This window comes from Macaca fascicularis, chromosome 1 (assembly GCF_037993035.2).
Source record: "Macaca fascicularis isolate 582-1 chromosome 1, T2T-MFA8v1.1".
Taxonomy (NCBI): domain Eukaryota; kingdom Metazoa; phylum Chordata; class Mammalia; order Primates; family Cercopithecidae; genus Macaca; species Macaca fascicularis.
Genome location: NC_088375.1, coordinates 186,764,260 through 186,784,265, shown reverse-complemented (window position 1 = coordinate 186,784,265; position 20,006 = coordinate 186,764,260). Strand labels below are relative to the sequence as shown.

Genomic DNA, 20,006 nt, shown 5'->3' with positions numbered 1-20,006 from the left:
TATAGATAGCATATCTCAAAGTGTGTGCCCAGGGGCTCTGGGGGATGTTATTATAGAAGCTCTAATGCAACTGAGGTGTCCCTTGGGAATGTTAGGCTAGGTAAAGTAAGTCTGGTGTCTTCTCTGCAGGACTTCTCAGAGCCTTGAATATGCGACTGTGGTTCGGGAAACTTAAGAGAGATGCTTAACAAGCAGCATTTTCTAAACATGTCACCACAGTATGCATAATGTACTCTTTTCCCCACAGAGTGGGAAATGCTTTGATGTGGAGGAAGTAGGCCCTGAAGGACAGATGACTTTAGAAAAGCTTCAGAGTCCAGCCAACTTGGGTTCCAATTCCAGAACTTACATCTCTTTGAGCCTGTCCTTTCATCTGTAAAATGGAGATAGTGGTCCTTACATTGGAGAGCTGTTGCAAGATTTATGTGAGATGACATGAGAAGTGCCTAGCCTGGAGTGAGGTATACAGTAGGGGCTCAATAAGTGTGTACTTTCTCCTCCTTTTGCCTTTCCTAGTGAACTTTTACAATCTGAATGAAGAATGAACTGTACAAAACAGGACGTGTTGCACGTACTTGGCATATGAGAGTGAAGCCAGTCAGGTGCACAGGGTTGGAGGAATAAAAGCTTGTAAGTGACCAGTACAGTCCAAGCAGGCTTCCTGGAGGAGGCGGGTCTTTGCTGGGTCAGATTCCAAAGATAAGTTCTCCAGCAAAATCCTGGGGAGGGGGAGGTAGGGAGCTTTGAGAACTGCATCTCTCTGTGAGCAAGCTATGGCAAGAATTCTTCTCTTTATTTTCTTTTTCCACCCTGGAGGCCTACTTCCCCACCAAATCCAGCTGACGCAGCACTTGTCTTCCCCTCCCACAGCCTGAACTTAGCCAACATCTCAAGTTCGCAAGGTGTGAACCTCAGAGTTGGGCCCTCCTGGCTTGTGGAAATTCGCTCAGCAAGGCCTGTCTGGCTGCCTGCAGAAGCATTCTGCGCTAGTGCCCTCTGGAAGCTCTGGGCAAACAGGTCACCAGACTCAAACAATCTGGGGTGCTGCCTTTGGGCCTACATACCTTAACCTTGTCCACAGGTTGAGGGGAAAGAGACAGATTTGTAGATTTTCTTTCCGAGACTCTTTATCACCTCCTGTTTCCTGGTCCCCAGCAACCAACCATTTCAGGAAACCTCACTTTGAACCTCACTTTGCTCCTAGGTCCTTTAATCTCTGTAATATACCTAAAACAAGCATTATAATTCCCATTTTAGGGATGAGAAAACAAAGTCTCGGTTAGCTTGAAAACAAGCCTGTTTGGTCCAAAGTCCAAGCTTTCTCTGCTGATGCTATGAAGCCCTGGATTTCCCTTAGTGCCTTTTATAGTTAATCCGGCCTGTCACCACCTCCAGAAAGCCTTCCTAGTCATCACTCAAGGCCACGCTCATATCCCCTTCACCTGAGCGTCTACAGTTGGAACCACATTGCGCACCTTCCTTTAATCCGTATTTCTGGGCAGAAAAGGACTGAGTTAATGTTCTGCCACTGTATCCTAGTTCTTGGAATAGCACACGTATTAATCTTCATCGAGAGAAGGAACAAAGAAGTATGATTTTTGAGACTACATGGACGTATCATGTACTTTGCCTCCCTGTCAGTCCTGAGTCACTCAGTCCACAATTCTTCACCCTCCTCTTAAACCATACATGGGTGTTTCTGGGCTGGGCTCACAGGTACTCACTGACTCGACTTTCCAGCACATCACTTGGTTTACCCTCCTGCACATCTGTTTGCTTCTCAGGTTTCGTCAAGGCCTCCAAATATGCATGAGCAGACCCCTGTGGCTGGACCCACTCAGGAGGGGCCCTGTAAGATCTCGGCTCCAATCCTCTCCCCATGAACTAGCTGCAGTTCGGCGTGCCTGCCTTAGACCCACCACCCACCAAAACTCCCTTCAGTGATTAGCGGAGGTGGCAGGGAAATTATGAAAACCATGTGACAGGTAAATGGCTGTTTCTACAACTTTCTTAAATTTCAAAGGGAGAACAGAATGCTTTGCTCCAGCATGCGGGCTGGGAATTCAGGCTTTGCAAGTGCTTTCCAGAACACACAGGGAAGAGCAGACCTAGTAGGATTCTGCATTTCCCTTAAGTGGAGTCCAGCTGGGCCTCTCTGCCTGCAGGACTGAGCCTGTTCATAGAATGGGCTTCATCCAAACATGATGGCTTTGTTCCCCTGTGTGAAGATGAGACATGCAAGTGAGTTCTGAATAGAAAGAGCTTCTTCTCTCAAACCCCAGGCTATTGTAACTTTAAAATATATGTCAAATCTGACTCTTTTGGATTTTGTTTGTTTGTTTGTTTTTGAGATGGAATTTCACTCTTGTCGCCCAGCCTGGAGTGCAGCATGATCTCTGTTCACTGCAACCTCCACCTTCCGGTTTCAAGTGATTCTCCTGCCTCAGCCTCCCGAGTAGCTGGGTTTACAGGCACTCGCCACCACGCCCGGTTAATTTTTGTATTTTTAGTATAGACAGGGTTTCACCACGTTGGCCAGGCTGGTCTCGAATTCCTGACCTCGTGATCCCCCCACCTTGGCCTCCCAAAGTGCTGGGATTAGAGGCGTGAGCCACCATGCCTGGCCAATCTGACTCTTTTCACCATTCACATCACTACCTCCTAGATCCAAGCCACTATTGTCTCTTGCCTGGTCTGCTGCAGTAAGCTCCTAACTGGCCTCCCTGCTTCCAGCCTTTCACTATGCAGCAGCCATGGCGTCTTCTTGCCATTATAAATCAGATCATGTCCCTCCTATGCTTAAAACCCTCAAACAGATCACTCAAGCCCAGGAGTTCAAGGCTGCAGCGAGCTGTTATGGTGGTACTGCACTTTAGCCCGGGTGACAGAGCAAAATTTTGTCTCTAAAAAAACAAAACAAAACAAAAACTCTCAAATAACTTCCAATTGCAATCTTTACCATGCCTTAAATCACCTCTCTTGCCTGTCTTCCTATTGTCACATCTTCCACTCTGCCTTGTTCTCCATGATCCAGCCGCAGTAGCCACTTTCTTGTTCCTTGAACAAATTAACCTTAGTCAGTCACTTTTGCCTTTGTACTCATCTGGAAAGCTTCTTCCAGATCCTTTCAGGGCTGGCTGCTTTCATAATTCAGGCTCAAATATCACTTACTGGAGAGGTCTTCACTGGCCATTCTACAGAGTAGCCTCTGTTATACCTGCTGTTCTATTGTTTTTGCACTAATCATTCCTATGCCAAGAAATTTTGTGTATTTGCTTCTGTATTTCTTTTCTGGTATCTCCAGCTACAGTCTAAGCTCAGTGATGGCAGAGATGATGTTGGCTCTCTTTGCTGACATATCCCCAGTGCCTCTAGCACTCCTGGTGCTGAACACTTGATAAATAAATATCTGTGAATGATTGCATGGAGTGGCATCTCAGCATACAAAACCCTATGGGAGAAGGCCTTTGTGGGCTTTCTGGGTGAGCCACAAATGATGGGTAGGATTTTCTAGGTGGAGAGAATCAGAGAAGGTATCCCAGGAAGCAGACTTGGCAGGGAGCATGAGTTGAAGGGTTGGAAGGAGAGAAGAGTACAAAAGAGTACCGCAGCAGCAGGGAGGCTGAGTGCGCAGCAGAGATGGAGATAAGGTTAGTTCTGCACCTGGGCCAGAGGCAGGGGTGGGGGACACAGGTGGCAGGGAAGGGGCAGGTTCTGGATGCCCTTGAAGGCCAGACAGGAAAGCTCCTTGTACCTTTTCCCTCTGCCCCCTGCCCACCCCTGCATGGTTTCCAAATCCATTCCCTGCATCTTTCTTTTCCGCAGGCATATGGTATTATTTCCAATTGAAAATGTAGATGGGAGCCACAGGAATTTATAGAGTCACATAATATCCACATCAGCAAGTGGAAATGAAACTCACCTCTACTGAGGCTGAGCAATGTCCTTGCCAATACGGGGTCCTTGCCAATACAGTTCACATAGAGAAGCCAGGGCAGAATTTGTCTGGATGGGTAGGAATAGCAAATCATAGAATCTTTGCCCACAAATGGGCTTAAATGGAATCCAGCTACAGAATCCTTGAGTCACATGCTTTCAGAACAGTGCTCTGCAGACTCACAGAGGCCATCTGGTCCAACCTCCTATGCCCTTTGGCCTCTTGTCCAAAAACCATCAGTTGCTCCTGGCACACCTCCAGTGATGGAAAGCTCCCTGCTCATGTCACCAGATGGCCCTGACTCTCAGAAAGCCTTCCTTTTCTTCATACTGAAATGGATCCAGTTTCCCTAGAATCCTCCTCCCCAGACTTCTCTCTGTTTCTGGGGCTGCCCACTCTGCCCCCAGGCAGCATGGTGGTATATAATGGCAGCTGTCACATCCTCCAGAGCCTTCTGGCCAGACCCACACTCTGGGCCTTCCACTGCCTCTTCAGTGTGGCTTCTGGGCCCTCCTCATGCTGAGCACCTCCTCCAGACTTGCCCTCCTCATCATCACTCTGCTTCCATTGCTTTGAGGAACATCTTCAAAGCAGGGTGCCAAGTGCCCCTGGAGGCATCTCCTACTTCGAGACCACACACATCGTTGCTGGTGGGAATATACCATAGTATAGCTGTTGTGGAAAACAGTATGGCAGTCACTCAAAAACTTAAATATAGACCCAGCGATTCAACTTTTTGGTATGTACTCCAAAGAATTAAAAGCAGGGACTCAGACACTTGTTTTTGCAGTGAGATTGAGACACTTGAGATTGCAGTGTTATAGTCAAAGAGTTGAAATAACCCAAATATTCATCGGTGGGTAAATGGGTAAATAATATGTGTATATACATACAATGGAATATTATTCAACCTTAAAAAAGAAGAAAATCTATCATGTGCTACTACATGGATGAACCTTGAAAACATTATGCTAAATTAGCTAGACACAAAAGGACAAATATCATGTGACTTCACTGTTATGAGGTACCTACAATAGGCAAATTCATGGAGACAAAAAGTAGAATGGTAGTATGTGTGTGTTGAGGGATAGTGAACAGGGAGTTGTTGTTTAATGGATACAGAGTTTCTGTTTTGAATGATGAAAAAGTTCTGGAAATGGATGATGGTGATGGTTGCACAACATTGTGAATGTAGTTTTTTTGTTTTGTTTTGTTTTGGTTTGTTTTTTTTTTGAGAGACAGGATCTCAGTCTGTCACCCAGGCTGGAGTAGAGTGGTGGGATCATAGCTCACTGTAGCTTCAAAGTCCTGGGATCAAGTGATCCTCCCACCTTAGTCTCCTGAGTAGCTGGGACTACAGGCATGCACCACCATGCCTTGTCTGGCTAATTTTTTTTTTTTTAGTAGAGATGGAGTCTTGTTATGTTGACAGGGTAGCCTTGGAACTCCTGGGCTCAAGCAATCCTCTTGCCTCAGCCTCCCAAAGTGTTGAGATTACAGGTGTGAGCCTGCCTCAGTCTCCCAAAGTGCTGGGATTATAAATATGGTAACTTTTTAGAGATATATTTACCTTAATAAAACAATTTTTTTAAAAGGCCACACGTATCTACCCTCTGTTTCTTGCCAAACATCAGTCAAACACCAGGCATTCATAAGGTGCCTACTAAGCACAGAGCCTGTCTTACACACTGTGGGCTGATGTGACTAGCAGTAGGTACTGCCCCTGTTTACACTCACAATAATAACCAAGCACTAGGTTAAGCAATTAACAAGGATTCCGTTATGTAATCCACACAGATTTCTCAAGTAACTGTCATTGTACCAATTTGATAAATAGAACTGAGGCGAAGTAGCTTGCTTAAGATTACACAGAGATGAGCTCAGGATTTAAATGTGAATATCTCATTCTAGAGGCTAGGTTCTTAATCATTATACTTGCCTATTTCTTGAAGCAAACATGGGAAATGCTTAAGAGCAAACACACACACACACACACACACACACACACACACACACACACACACACACACCCCTGAGATGGTTCAATGGGTGAAACGTGCACAAAGGTTTCTTATAGAAGGGAGTGGCCATAACTCCATGAATGGATGACTTCTCTCTCATCCCCTGATCTTTCCTCAGTGAGTATTTGTTGAATGGTGCCTGTTGAATGAGCATTGGTGTGTCCTAAAGTCAGATTTCCTGAAGGAGGGGGTCTTTCAGCTGGGTCCCTTGGTCTGGGGAGAAGAAAGGAAAGAGCAACTCAACCTGGACTTTGTCTGGAAGGCTAGGCTGACCTCCAGGCTGGGCTTTCGGAAGCTTGTGTCCGTGTGCCCTCCTCCATCCCCAAGATTCCTTGCTGATGGAACCTATAGCATGGGCTGAGCATGTCAGTTCCCTGCCCAGCTAGATGGGCATTGCTGGCAGTAGGTCCCCTGTCTAATCCTCTCTGTGCCCAATGCCCAGCCGGGAGCTGGCACAGAGTCGGTGCCCTGTGATTTTTCATGGAACAGAAGAACAAAGCAGGGTTGGAGAAACTCTACAGAAGAGTTCAGCCATGAGGAGCTCTTCTTGTTCAATTCTCCTTATTTCCCTATAATTAGAACAAATTCTCTGTTAGCTCAGTTTCCATTCCCAAAGGTGGGAGGAATTCAGGAAACTTCTCCCAAGATGCCGAGCCCCATTCTCAGTCTGACTGTCTAGACATATGACCCCCAGGCTGCCCTTGGCATGATCTTGCTCAGAGCTGGTGGGGGCTGCAGCAGCAGCTGGGGCACATTACGTCTGGGGCTGGCAAGGCGTCCATTCTGGGCTGAGGAGTCCTCATTTTGGAGGAAAGCAGCCCTGACTAAATGGCTGAGGCACATACCTGGCTGGCAGTCGCTTGTGCACATGAAGGCTGGGCTACTGCTGCAATGCACAACCCCATGGGGCACAATTCACATGGAATACAGAGTGGACAGTGTTCCCTGGAGTTGTGTATTGCTGCTGTACTGGGGCAGAAGTGAGGCTGCTGGGGACAGGCATATCACCGGGGCCATCTCCCAGCTATATGTGAGCCTGATGTCCTCAGAGCTCTGTTGCCTGCCCAGGATTTCTCTGTTCTGTGGCCTTGGATCTCCCATTGTTTGCACTGCGTGTTACTTGGATTTAACTTCTCTTGCCTCCAACTGAACAATCCAGAGTTAAGAAGGAGTAGAGGACAGATCAGAATCCAGACCTCAGTGATCCACTTCTTAGCTGTGTGACCCTGGAAAAGTTATTTGGCCTCTTGGAATTTCAACCTTCTTTGTGAATTGCAGATAGTAGAACTTACCTTCAGAGTTCTTACAAGTATTAAATGAAATAATATTAATAAAGTGCTTAGAACACTGTCTGGCACATAATAAGTTTTATATAAGTGTTGGTTAAATGAATACAAATTTATGTAAGTCAGTCAAGTTCTATCCTAGAACTTGTAAGGTGGTAGAAAAATGATTGTGTGATAAGTGAATAAATGAAACCTGAATCTGCATCCTAAGCTTACCAGGAACATGTGATGTGGCTTTGGGTAAGTCCTATGCCCTCTCTGTGACTTCCTTACCCATTTGTACAACTGGGATCTGTGACAAAATAATCCTGAAAGTCTCTTCCAATTTGAAATGCTACAACGCAAAAGTTTGTAACACTAGATCCACCATCCTCCATCAGTCAGCTCTAGTCTTGATGTAGTTCATTCCCAGCTGCTCTCTGATGCACAGGCCTGCAACCTAGAAGATCTGGACCTTCTGTGCTGCATAACTCAGGCCCCATGGACATGACTGGGCCAGGGACTATAATGACAGATCAGTTCTGGAAAACAGTAAGGCAAGCAGAGTGCCCCAGAAGACCTACCACTGAAGTGGCCTCAGGGAAGAATTGAGAGAAAAGGGCAATGGAAAGCTGGCATTGGAGGTTTCTTGATCCTGGGGAATTTAGAGCCACTGCAAACAAAGTGAATTATTCAAAAATAGGAATTTGCTTCTCCTCTCAGCCTCAATAGACTGCCTCTGCAGGGAGAGAGGTTTTGGCTTAATTTGGCCAAGCTCACAGTTGAACACATTCCTCTTTTGGTTCCCAGGGCTCAGAACTAGTCTCGTGGGGGGATGGAGGTGCCACGGGAGAAATTAGAAGATGGTCTCTTCAGATGTCCCCTACATAGACATATAATGTGCCAAATAAATGTGGAGGGGGTCTCCTTGATCATCATATGGCATTTGTGGCTTAGTAGGCCTCAGAGTTGTCTTGTGTGGTCCTTTTAGATGGAGAAACTGAATCCCATGGAGGAAAAAAGACCAGCTCAAGGTCATTCTGGAGCAAACTAAGTTAATGTCAGAGCCAAGGCTAGGGTCTCCTGACCCTAAAGTTCGCTGATTCCTATTCTTCAGACATGTAACTTCTGCACCAGCCACAATCATCATAAACTAGTGCAATGAACAATTTTACATGCTGATATTTATTCAATACTCATTTACTAAGCCTTTGCATGTGCAGGTTTTGAACCAGGCATAGTCATGAACAAGGGTAATGCCTGAGATAGGACAGAGAGGAACCAGCTGCTTGACCTCCAGCTACTTAGGCAAGAACATTAGCAGTGTGAGAATAGATTCTTTCAAAGGAAAGAGCAGGGGGAAGGATGCACACCTGGCTAGAAGGCGGAAGGAGCAGAGGGCTGGGAATTGGAAAGCCACTCTCGTTTTCTATTTTCTCATTTTCATTTGTCTTATATCCTCTCCTTGGCTAAAAGAGGGATTAAGGCTCTCTCATTAGCCTGGGAACTCCCTCTAACTGGCTCTCTGAGTCACCCTCTCCTCTTCCAACCTCCAACATGTCCTCCCATTGAGTCTCCAGCCTCCAGCATGCCCTCCCATTGAGAACCAAGTTTTGGCATGCCCTCCCATTGAGAACCAAGTTTTGGCATGCCCTCCCATTGAGAACCAACTTCCAGCATGTCCTCCCATTGAGAACCAACCTCCAGCATGCCCTCCCATTGAGTCTCCAGCCTCTAGCATGTCCTCCCATGGAGTCTTCAGCCTCCAGCATGTCCTCCCACTGAGTCTCCAACCTCTAGCATATCCTCCCATTGAGTCTCCAGGCTCCAGCGTGTCCTCCCACTGAGTCTTCAACCTCCAGCATATCCTCCCATTGAGTCTCCAGCCTCCAGCATGCCTGCCCATTGAGTCTCCAACCTCTACCATGTCCTCCCATTGAGTGTCCAGCCAGTAGCATGCCTTCTCATTGAGTCTCCAAGGTTTAGCATGAGCTTCTATTGAGTCTCCAGCCTCCAGCATGCCTCCCCATTGAGTTTCCAGCCTCCAGCATGCCCTCCCATGCAGTCTCCAATAGATGGCCTCCCATTCAGTCCCCAACAGCAAGACTTCTCAATGAGTGGCCCCCTGGCTTTCCCCAGCCCAGATCCTACTTGGATCAAGCCACATCATATCCCACCTAAGGTGTTACTGAGCTCCTTGTCTCCAGCCCCCACCAGTCTTGTGATTCCTGCTTACTGGTTCTAGAGTGGCCTTTATGAAGCCAAACAATCTTTAGGAACTGAGTTTTGTAGGAATCTGACATTGCTTCCAATTCTCTTCAGAGCTGTTCTGGGACACGTACAGCCAGAGAGGGTCTGTGCGGCCCCAGAGGTCAGAGTTAAGACCAGTGGGAGGAGCACAGGGGGCAGGTTTCAGCTCTGGAGGAGGTAGCACAGCTACCAGTCAGAGGGTCTACTATTGTAACAGGCTGCTCTGGAGCAGAGAAAATGGGGTATTAGTGGTTTTCCCCATCAATAGAGGTGTATGAGCAGGGGTTTGAGACCTCTTTTCTTCCTCCAAAATTGTACAGAGTTCTTAGGCATCAAATACAGGTGTCGAATTCCAAACCAGGAACCAAGATTGTAAACACTCCACTGCACTATCTCTATTTCCATGTCTGCATCCCTTCTTGGGCTGGGAGCAATTTGAGAGCTTTTGTGGTTGGAAATAAGCATGTGGGTCTGATTCATCTCCAGAGCCTAGCACTTGCTAGGTTCAGTAAGCACTTGCTGAGTGAATGAATAATGTGTGAGCTTCTGAGATTCCGGAATTACTGGGCCTGGCCTCTGCAGCTGAGGAATGGCAGGGACTTGGTGTGGAAAAAAGGCTCCCCTCTGGCTGCCAGTCTCTGAGAACTCCCTACTTCAAAGGACTTGTAGATAAGAAGGGCTTTCTGGGGTAAGTGAGATCCTGCCCCACCCCTCCCCTCCCCTCTCCACATACACACCAAATGTGCACATGAAAATCTAGCTTTCTTATCTGCCTAGGCTCAGATTTGGCACCCTGGGGCTTAAAAGGCTAAGGGAGGGAACTCACAGTCCATCCAGACGTCCTTAAAGGCCTCCAGCTGTGGACCACAGGACATTGTTCCTTCTGAGGTGCCAGTTCCAACTTCTACCTGCATGGATGTGTGAGGCCCTGCAGAATGGGAATGGAAGAGGCTGCCTGGAAATAGGAAAGGCAGAGAATATCAATGAGGGCAGCAGAACTGGCTGGAAGGATTCCAGGAGAGGGAGAATGAAAGGGGATAAATAAGGCAGAGGTTCTCACTTTTGGAGGGGAATTCCCTAAAGAGAACAGAGGCCTTAATTCACTTGTGATGAGCCAATGATTGGAGATGGATGGTTGAATGGATGACTGGAATGAATGGCGGTCCATTCAAGGACTTCTTGAAAGTTTCCTTAGACTCTGTGCCAAGAGTCATACCCAGCGTCTGTCCCCAACGAGCTCACAGTAAACAGATGGGTGAGACCACAGTTGTAATTCAACATGTGGACAGACCTTGAAAGATGGAAGGGGTGTGGCTACAGGCTGAGGACAAGGTTGAGCCAAATTCTCAAAGAGAGTTCAGAGGTCACTCCCCTAGGATTCGAGAAGCTCTGGACATTTCATGAACCACTTTGAGGTAAAATTCAAAATGGCCAAATATCTTGGTTGGTGTTAAATTTATGCTTTCTTAAATTGGGCTTTGGTATGGATAAGATATAGTATTAGGATAAATATCTAATGCATGCGGGGTTTAATACCTAGGTGATGGGTTGATGGGTGCAGCAAACCATCATGGAACACGTTTACCTATGTAACAAACCTGCATGTCCTGTACATGTATCCTGGAACTTAAAATGAAATTAGACTAAAAAAAAGATATAGTAGGCATAAAAATTCATGAAAAGCTTATGGAAGAAAATTAAAAATAGAGAAAACCATATTCTTAATGTAATTTGTTTGAGTGTGAATTGAAAACTTGAATGGGAAGGGTACTCTCTGTACATTATTTCATTTAATACACTTCATATGAGAATTATTACACACACTTTTCATATAGGAATGCTTGGGTTCAGGGAGGTTAAATAACTTGTTCACAGTTCCACGGCCAAAGTGGCAGAACTGAGATCTGGTGCTACAGCTCTGACTTGGAAGCCTGCTAAGCTCTATTATACCACAGGGATCTTAAGATCTATCTCAGCAGAAGGACTCCTGAGTACAACTCCTGGAATTCCCGAGCCCACGGAACAGAGCTTGGAAGCTTTGAGTCTGAACAAAGACCTGGAGGCAGGAGAACCAGGGGTGAGCTTGGTGGAGTAGTTACTCTTCATCATGACAGAGGAGAGTGTTTGCTTAAGGGAGGGGAGGGAGCTGACGTTAAGAGGGGAATTTGGGTGTGTGCATTGGGGGCTTTGAACATGAGACCAAGAGCTGCTCACACTTTGCAATGCTCCTAGTATACAGTTAACACCAAATAGCTATTTGTTGGAAATACTTGCAAGCCAACAAAATGCCAAAAAAGCTTGTAGGGGGAAAAATGAGATTTGAGTTATTTCAATTCGGTTTCTGCTGTTCCTATGAACAGAATTTATAACAAGGCCTTTAAATATTAGTTAACATTTATTGACTACTTACTTTGTGCCAGTCACTGTTTTAATAACATTACTTGAAGTAACTCATGTGTCCTCACAACAATCCTATGAGGTAGGTACTGCTATGAACCCATTTTACATATAAGGAAATGGAGGTAGCCTTGGACAAATGACATATGTTCTCAGGGTCCCGGTTTTGCATCCATTACATAGAGAAATGAACTATATGAAATTGCTCATGTATGCATGGCCAACACACAGTTGGTATGCAAGAAATGTTTGTTGAATTTCAGTCTGACATGAGTTTGACATGAGTAATGAAGTGACAAGGCCAAGGTTTTCTGACTCTAAACTTTGGTTCCTCTGCCACCCCATTCCTCATCCCAAGGGTTTTGCACATCATAGGTGAGCATTAAATGTATGTTAGATGAATTCCAGGGTCCACTTGGGTGTGGTTGCCTCCCTGCACTTGACCCACAGGAAGGATGGGTTGGGCTGTCCTGAGTTGGGAAGTCCCCTCCTGCAGACAGACACTGCTTCCCTGACTCACAGGGCCTGATCTCCAAATGGAAAGTTTTCAGGTAGCCTCTGGGGACAGGTGGCGGGCATCCCCAGACAAAGTTTTTCTTTCCTTTATGCTTGTGTCAGCCCTCGGGCAGGGTGGATCCCCAGCTCTCTGGGTGGTATGTGCAAGACCGTATCAGCTTGTCTGAGAGCCAAGTGTGGATGAAAAGCGAATGTGTCTCACATTGCTGGGTGGGTGTATAGCAGCTTGTGTTTGTGTTAGTGTGAGCCAATCAGTCTTCATCCCCATTTCCTCCTAGATGTGGATTATCTGATCCTTCAGGAAAAAAAAAAAAAAAATTCACTCAGCTGAAGAAACCCAGGCTGGGAAGTTCTGATTGTGGGTGTTTGGCCATGGGTGTCCTGCACGTGCTCTTTGCAGGGAGATCTTTTCTCTAACATCCACTCCTTTCTGAGATTGCTGCAGAACTGGTGACAGGACCCTTAGGGTCACAATATCTGCAAAGGCTCTGGCTTTAGATGGGCCCTGTGGGGAGGAAACCGGGAGATGAAGCTAGTGCTGTGTGTAGGTCTCTGGGGCAGGGAGAGGACAGAGAGGGAGGGTGCAGTCAAGCAGATGAAGAAAGCCAGTGGGGGTTCCCGGGCCTTCTGTCCCTCCCAGCAGCATGGTGGCACAGTGAGAGGTGTGTTTGTCACATACGCCTAGGACTTGCTGAAAGGTTTTTAGTGCAGCGCTAACCAGGCAGGGACCCTGCTGCACTTGGAATGAGGGTAGGGGGTTGAGGATGGAGGTTGGGGGTTGGGATTTGGGTGTGGGTTTGGGGTGGGACACATTTTCATTTTTAGAGTCCGACTGCTGGCTGAGGTCTCAGCCTGGCTCTCAGTCCCTCTCCTGAGCCTGCTGAGGATGGATTCTAGGCCACCTTGGGGTGGGAGCGGTTCTCAGAAAAGCCTGGCTCACTGGACCTGTCAGATCCCCAGACCCTCCCCCAGCACTCCTTGAACTGCCTAGCTGGAGTATGTTTGCACAGCTGGGGATGGGGAGAGGAGTGGGTGGGGAGGGGCTGCCCTCTGGGACCTGAGGCTCTGGCCAGATCTTCTTCGGACAGTTGGAAGTAGCCCAGAATGATGGAAAGGGCTGTGTGGATCCATGAGTGGACGTGCAGCCATGGGGCTGCTGCTTTCCAGCAGCAGGTCGTGGAGCTTCCATGTCCTTATCTGTAATGTGGGGAGGATACCATACGTAGCAGTCTGTGGCGGGAGCTAAACCTAATCATACACATAAGGAACCAGCCTAACGCATGACACACAGTGGAGGCTAAAAATATGAGTTCCCTTTTGTTTCTTCTTTTCTTTCTAGTCTGTTTCTCCTGTTTTTCATTCTGCAGAATCATCGTTGATTATTCCTGTATACATTCACTGAGTGGCATTGGCAGCAGGCACTGTGGATGCCGTGGTGAATGAGACGGGCCCCAGCCCTCGGAGCAGCCCACAGACTCATGACAGAGACAGACAGATGAGGGCAATCCACACAGTGGGTAGGAACGGGGATGTCACAGTCCCTGGAGCAATGCTGTGAGGTACTTAGTATGATCACTCTCATTTACAGAGAAAGCACTGAGACTTAGAGAAGTGAGTGAACCATGGCAGGATGCAATTTTCATTTAGCTCTGAGTGCAGGTTCCCAGCTGTTTCCTCAAGGCTCTTTGCCACTTCCTTAGGTGTCCTTCTTCCCTGGGCGTCCTCAGTTCCTCTCAGAGCAATGATCACCTGGGTCCTCATTATTTGTTTGCTGAGCTCTTGTCCCTACTAGACTAGAAGCCCTTCAGGAGCTGGAATCATGTCTGGACCGGGGGCCCAGCATAGGGTCTGGCACAGAGCAGGCATCAATGCCTGTTTGTTGAAATGGAACCAGTACAGAAGCACGACAGGGCAGTACTCCCCTCAACTTCGGCTCCCCAAGAGAGCGACGGGCAGAGTCTGTAATTGCAACAGTCACCCTTCCCTCTGGATTTGACCTCAGCAGCATGACCGCACCCTCGTTGGTCTGGGTCCTTCCCTCCCTCCTTTCTTCCTGGTCCCATCCACATCCAGGCCAACAGGATACTCAGGGCAGAATGCATAGTGGCCAGGCATGTCCAACCAAGTAGGCCAACCCAGGAGGTGAGGATGAAGTCCAGGGGAAGGAGAAATGCCTAAGAAGAGTTTGCATCTCCTAAAGCAGTAAGCAAAGGAGCTTAAGGAATTTAGGATTGGGACCAAGTGTTCAGAGAATTGGCGTAAAAAGCAGGAGGCTGAAAAAGCATGGGTCTGTCTGTTGTTAGCGTCTGAGTGGCTACTTCTCTTCCTTGTCAAAGCCCTGTACATGTTGCCCATTTGCTTGGGTCCCAGCAGGCCCTGAGGCCAAGGGAGCCTGGGAAGGAGCTACCCTGGCAAGGAGCTCTCCTGGGGGAGTGACTGACAGGTTGTCAGGCAGCACAGGCTCTTGGATGGGAACTTGGCTCTCGGGGCAGATCAGACAGCAGCTGAGATCCCAGGGTGAATTGGCCCTTGTGATGCTGCTGATGGATGCTCTGAGGCCTCCTCATCTGCCTCTGCTCTGTCTCTTCTGCACAACCCAGACCTCCATCTTGCCTTCTTATCCTCTCCCTGTTTACTGGCCAGTGATGCGGTGGGTGGAAGAGCCAGTAAATCCATCAGGCAGGGGAGGCAGGAAGACTCAGACCATCAGTTCATGAATCAGCCCAGCTCTGGGGTTCCTGTCCATCGAACACAGCACAGCAGCATCTGGAGTCCGTGCCCCGGGGGCACTGTGGTAGGGAAGGAGAAGGCACCTCCAGGACCAGACAGACCCTGCTCAAATCCTGGCATCTCCACTCACCAGCTCTGTGACCTTGGGCAAGCAACTGGACTTCTCCAAGCCTCAGTATCCTCCTCTGTGGAATGGGGATAATAGAAACTGCCTTGCCTAACTCAATAGGTTGTTGAGAGGATCAAATGAGAGAAAGGGTTTCCAAATTGCTACCAATGGACATTACCATTATTGCCAACCATGCAGTGGGCTCAACCCAGAATCCAGCTCAAACTCAGGTCTCTTGACTCCCAGAATTTTGTTCTTGCCCCTGTACCAGACCCTCATATTAATCTAGCCTAGGTTTTAGCTTGGTCTGAAAGCAGAGGGATAGACTTGATGACCTTGGGTTGACCCTTTCTGGGTCTGCCTGATTCAGCTGGAGAGGTTGTAATAAGAATTGAGCCATGGTTACGTAAAACTGATTAAATGGCTGGTCAGTAAATGTGACTGTTGAAGTTGTATCTCCCAGTGAATTCCTGAACAGATCCCTAGAGACAGTGTGAAGGGTGTGTCTTTCTTGTGGAGCAGTGGTAGAGGTGAGGGGAGAAGGGGTGGGTATTAGGGATAAGGGAGGAGGCAAACATATACTCCAGCCCTCAAGGAACTTGCAAACTCTTTGGAGATGTGGGACACCTATTTAAGAGATATTAGCTAAAAACACAGGGCATCCAAGATCTCATGTCTGGTCTGTTCATAATAGTGCCCCCAGTGCCTCATGCACATAGTCAGCATTCAATAAATATCTGACACATGAAGGAATAAGGTGAATGAATGGCACAATGTTTGTATGTTATCTGTATGCCCTTTGGGACTTTTATGCCCCTGGGAGATTTAGGTCAACATTGGTGTGAAGCTCAGATTGTTTGGTTATTCTGCAGGTGTTTGTCTTGCTTCTCTGTCCCTGCTCCTGGGGGTCTGCAGCACCGTTTGTGCCATGTCAAACCATAGACTCAGGCATAAAGCTTTGCCCTTCTCCTTTTTCCACAAAAATTTGATTGCACTAGGGATTTTGTCATGCTTTGTCACTTGACTGAATATTTGAGGGTGTCATGGGGAGGGATCACAGGTTTTGCCAACTTTATAGACTGCCCAGTGGATGTCTACCAGCTCCTTTCTCACTCCAACCTGTGGCTTTTCTTGCAGGGAGAACTACCAGTCTGCTTTCCCCAGTCTCAGAAAATTCCAAGGAATACAACATTCTCCATTTTTTTCCCTTCCACATTAATCTTCCCAAGAGGGTTCCGGGATCTTTGAGTTCCCAGACGAGTTCACTGAGAACAGTGAACCAGGTTCAGACTCAGAATAGAGAAGCCCTTTCTAACACAGAATTATGCAGATTGCCTGGAGGTGCTGCGCTCCCTGTCAAAAAAGGTGTGCCAGCAGAGTGAGGTTGCAGAGGAGCCCCAGATGTGCAGATGAGGATTCTCAGGTACTGTGGGTTGGAAAGTATGTGAAGCCAAGGAACAGGAGAGCTGAGTTTATGGCCCCAGCTCTCTTAGTGACACTCACTAGGGGTCCGACTAAATTCCTACCTTTGTCTGTGCCTCACCATGTCCTACCTGTGTCTATGCCATCGTCTGTTTGCACAACAGTCTCCTGCACGGCAGGGGCTAGGCAGGTCTGAATGGGTGCTCACTTAGGGTCAGTCACAGCTCTAAGACACTGTGATTTCCTGGTATCTCAAGAGTGGAAGGTGATTTGTTTTTTCTGCAACAGGAATTGGGTGTCATGTTTGTGGGAAATTGAAAGTGAGTGACTGAATCTTCTTATCTTTCTGGCTCTGGGCCCAGCTGGGGCTCTGTCTGGCCCCAGCAGATGGGAAAGGGGCCTAGGGTGAGGGGAACTGGCCTCAGATCCTCCTCTTGTCTGTGGAGAAAATGAAGCAGGTTCTCAGCATCCTGCATGGAGTGGGCCCAGCCAGGTGGGGCTGAGCTTCTTGGCCTGTGGGGATAGAGGAAGGGAACAGCACAGAGCAGTGTGGCTTCTGTGTTGGGGGCTTGTAGGGAGAACATCTTCTGCATCTCTGTGCAGCCCAGGCTCAGGGAGGAAAGCACTGCTGTTGGAATGGGACTGGAATATGGATGGAACCTTCCTCTTACGATGCAGACTTCATGGGCTCTTAAAATCCAACTTAACAAGGCCCAGTAGGGTCTGCTCCCTGCCCCCTGTAGTGGATTTGTAGTGTGTCAAGTTAGCTAGGTTGGAACTGGGTTTTCCAGAGTTCCCTTCCCTGCATAGAGTCAGGTGTACAAAGGGCACAGGAGACATTTTGTGGGACATTTGGAAAGACATGAACAGCAGTAGTATTCTTTGACACTCGGAAGGGCAGTGCATGGCCCTAATCATTGGTGCAGTCACACCTGTTGGCATGGGAAAGCAGCTGGGCCTGCAGTTCCTCCACCTCCTGTGGTGTTTTCCTTTGGCTCTTCTCCTCCTGCCCTAAGGATGTGTTTAATTCCATGGTGAAAAGCTGCTTCTCATGGAGGCCACCCTTACAGCCCAAGTTGGGACTTTGGAGTTAGTGAGACCTTCAGGATTCCATCTTCACATCCATCTTTCCTCTAATTGTCTGCCCTTGTGACTTCAGGCCCCAGCATCAGACCCAAGAAAACAGCCTCAGATAGATGGTTAAACCACCCCCCACAGCTGCATCAGGTCAAATCCTGGAATAAAGCCCTTATTATTCTGATCACCCCTAGCAGTTCTGCTTCTCTCATTAAAACTTGGCCAGCACCTTGCCTCTCCAGGATCCTCTTGTGCTATTCTCCCTGGTGTTCCCTGCATGCCAGCTGCTCTGGCCTTCTTTTCTTTTCTTTTTTTCTTTTTCTTTTTCTTTTTTTTGAGATGGAGTCTTGCTGTGTTGCCCAGGCTGGAGTGTGGTGGCACAATCTCAGCTCACTGCAACCTCCGCCTGCTGGGTTCCAGCGATTCTTCTGCCTCAGCCTCCCAAGTAGCTGGGATTACAGGCACCCACTACCAGGCCTGGCTAATTTTTGTATTTTTAGTAGAGATGGGGTTTCACCATGCTGGCCAGGCTGGTCTCAAACTCCTGACCTCAAATTATCCTCCCACCTCGGCCTCCCAAAATGCTGGGATTACAGGCGTGAGCCACTGCGCCTGGCCTGCCCTGGTCTTCTGTTTGTTTATTTGTTTGTTTCCTTGAACATGTGAAGCTCCTTCCCACTGCAGAGCCTTTGTATGCACTAGTCCTTCTTGCTGAATGTGATCCTCCACACTCCTCTGCCGAGCAACGCCTGCTCATTCGGCAGATCATAGGTCTGTTTTCTAATGGTGCTAAATGTCTCTCTCTCTCCCTCTGATAGACTTTTGCAGGTTTGTGGTTTTTTGCATGTATGTGCATATAGGGTGTGGTCGTGTATATTATGTCTGTCTCCCCAGTAGACCACAATCTTCAAGTAGTCACGGGCCACCACTGACTACATTCACATCATATAGCCCAGCCTAGGATAGTGGTTGACACGTGGTAGTTCTGTAGTGATAAATTATTTAATAACTGAATGAAAGATAGAATAAGAAAACAAAGGAAAAAGGAAAGAAAAGAAGAAAGAAGAGATAGGATAGAAGGAAGAAAGAAAGAAGGAAAGAGATCCTATTCATCACCTAATTTCTAGCAGCTATCGCTTCCCTAGAGCGCCTTCCGGGACAGGCTGGGCAGAAGCCTCTCTGTGTCTCCATTATACATTCATTCTTACACTGAATTTTGAGTTTGTCTTGGTTTCTTTTCTCCTAACTAGACTGTAAGCTCTCTGGGGTAGGGACTGAGTCTGGCACAGGGCAGGAGTGCAATGAATGTGTGAACTTGTGAAAAGTCTGGGTATTTTAGCATGCCATTCCAACTCTTTTACCATCAAACTCTGGCTCACCTTTGGGCTCATCTCTTCCTGTCCCCAAACTCTTCCTTGTTCCCTGAACAAGTCACATTCCCTCCAAGGCTTTGTGTGTGCAGTCACCTTGGATGGCCTCCCCACTTCTTCCTTTCGCCAGCTTCAGGCTATTTTTCAAGGCCAGCTTTAGAGCAGCTTCCCAGGGCTGGCCAGAGGGTGGGAATGCCGGCAGGATGGTGAAGGTGTACTTGGGCTGAAGTGCTGATGGATTTTTTTCCTAAGGGCTTTCTTTCTCCCAAATGCTTCCCGGTAATTCAAAGGTTTTCCAGAAACAAGAGTGGTCACTGGACCTCAGAATAGAAGGGAGGCTCCGGTAAATGAACTGGGCATCGTTTCCCTCTCCCTCCTGCTAGAATTTCCTCCACTCCACCCCCGGTTGCCCTGACACACACCTTCCTTCGATCTCGTCTCAACTCAGTGGCTTACCCCTTGCACAGGACTTGGAGTTAATTTGGGATCACTAGTAACCTTGTCTGTGGTGTGGAATTCTGGTCCTTATACTTCTTTCATCCGCATTCATTCTTTTTGGGCCTTGCGCTGGGTACTGGGGATACAAGATACTCAGTTTCTGACTTAGTGAACTCTCAGGCTGACTGGAAACAGAGACAACTCTAGCCTGAGTTGATAGATGGGATCACTTGGGCCTGTGGCACAAGGCGCGATAAGGGAGCCTTTTCAGAGGATGTGACATCTAAACTTACACCTGAAGGATTATCCGACTTGGCCAGACAAAGGAACAGCAAGTGTCCTAAGCGAAGGGGTGGGGTCCCAGACACAGAGCACAGCAAGGAAGGCCTGGAGGCAAAAGGGTAGGGCCCATTCCAGATACTGGAGGAGTGCAGTGTAACCCGAGTTGGAAGAGGATGAGGGTCCCCTCCTGGT

General features: G+C 47.8%; 1 protein-coding gene across 7 annotated transcripts in view; it reads left to right on the top strand.

Annotated features, from left to right (window-relative positions):
* Positions 1 to 20,006, top strand: part of LOC102116697 (selection and upkeep of intraepithelial T-cells protein 1-like) — a 221,976-nt gene that overhangs the window by 30,272 nt on the left and 171,698 nt on the right. The gene's annotated exons all lie outside the window — the stretch shown is intronic.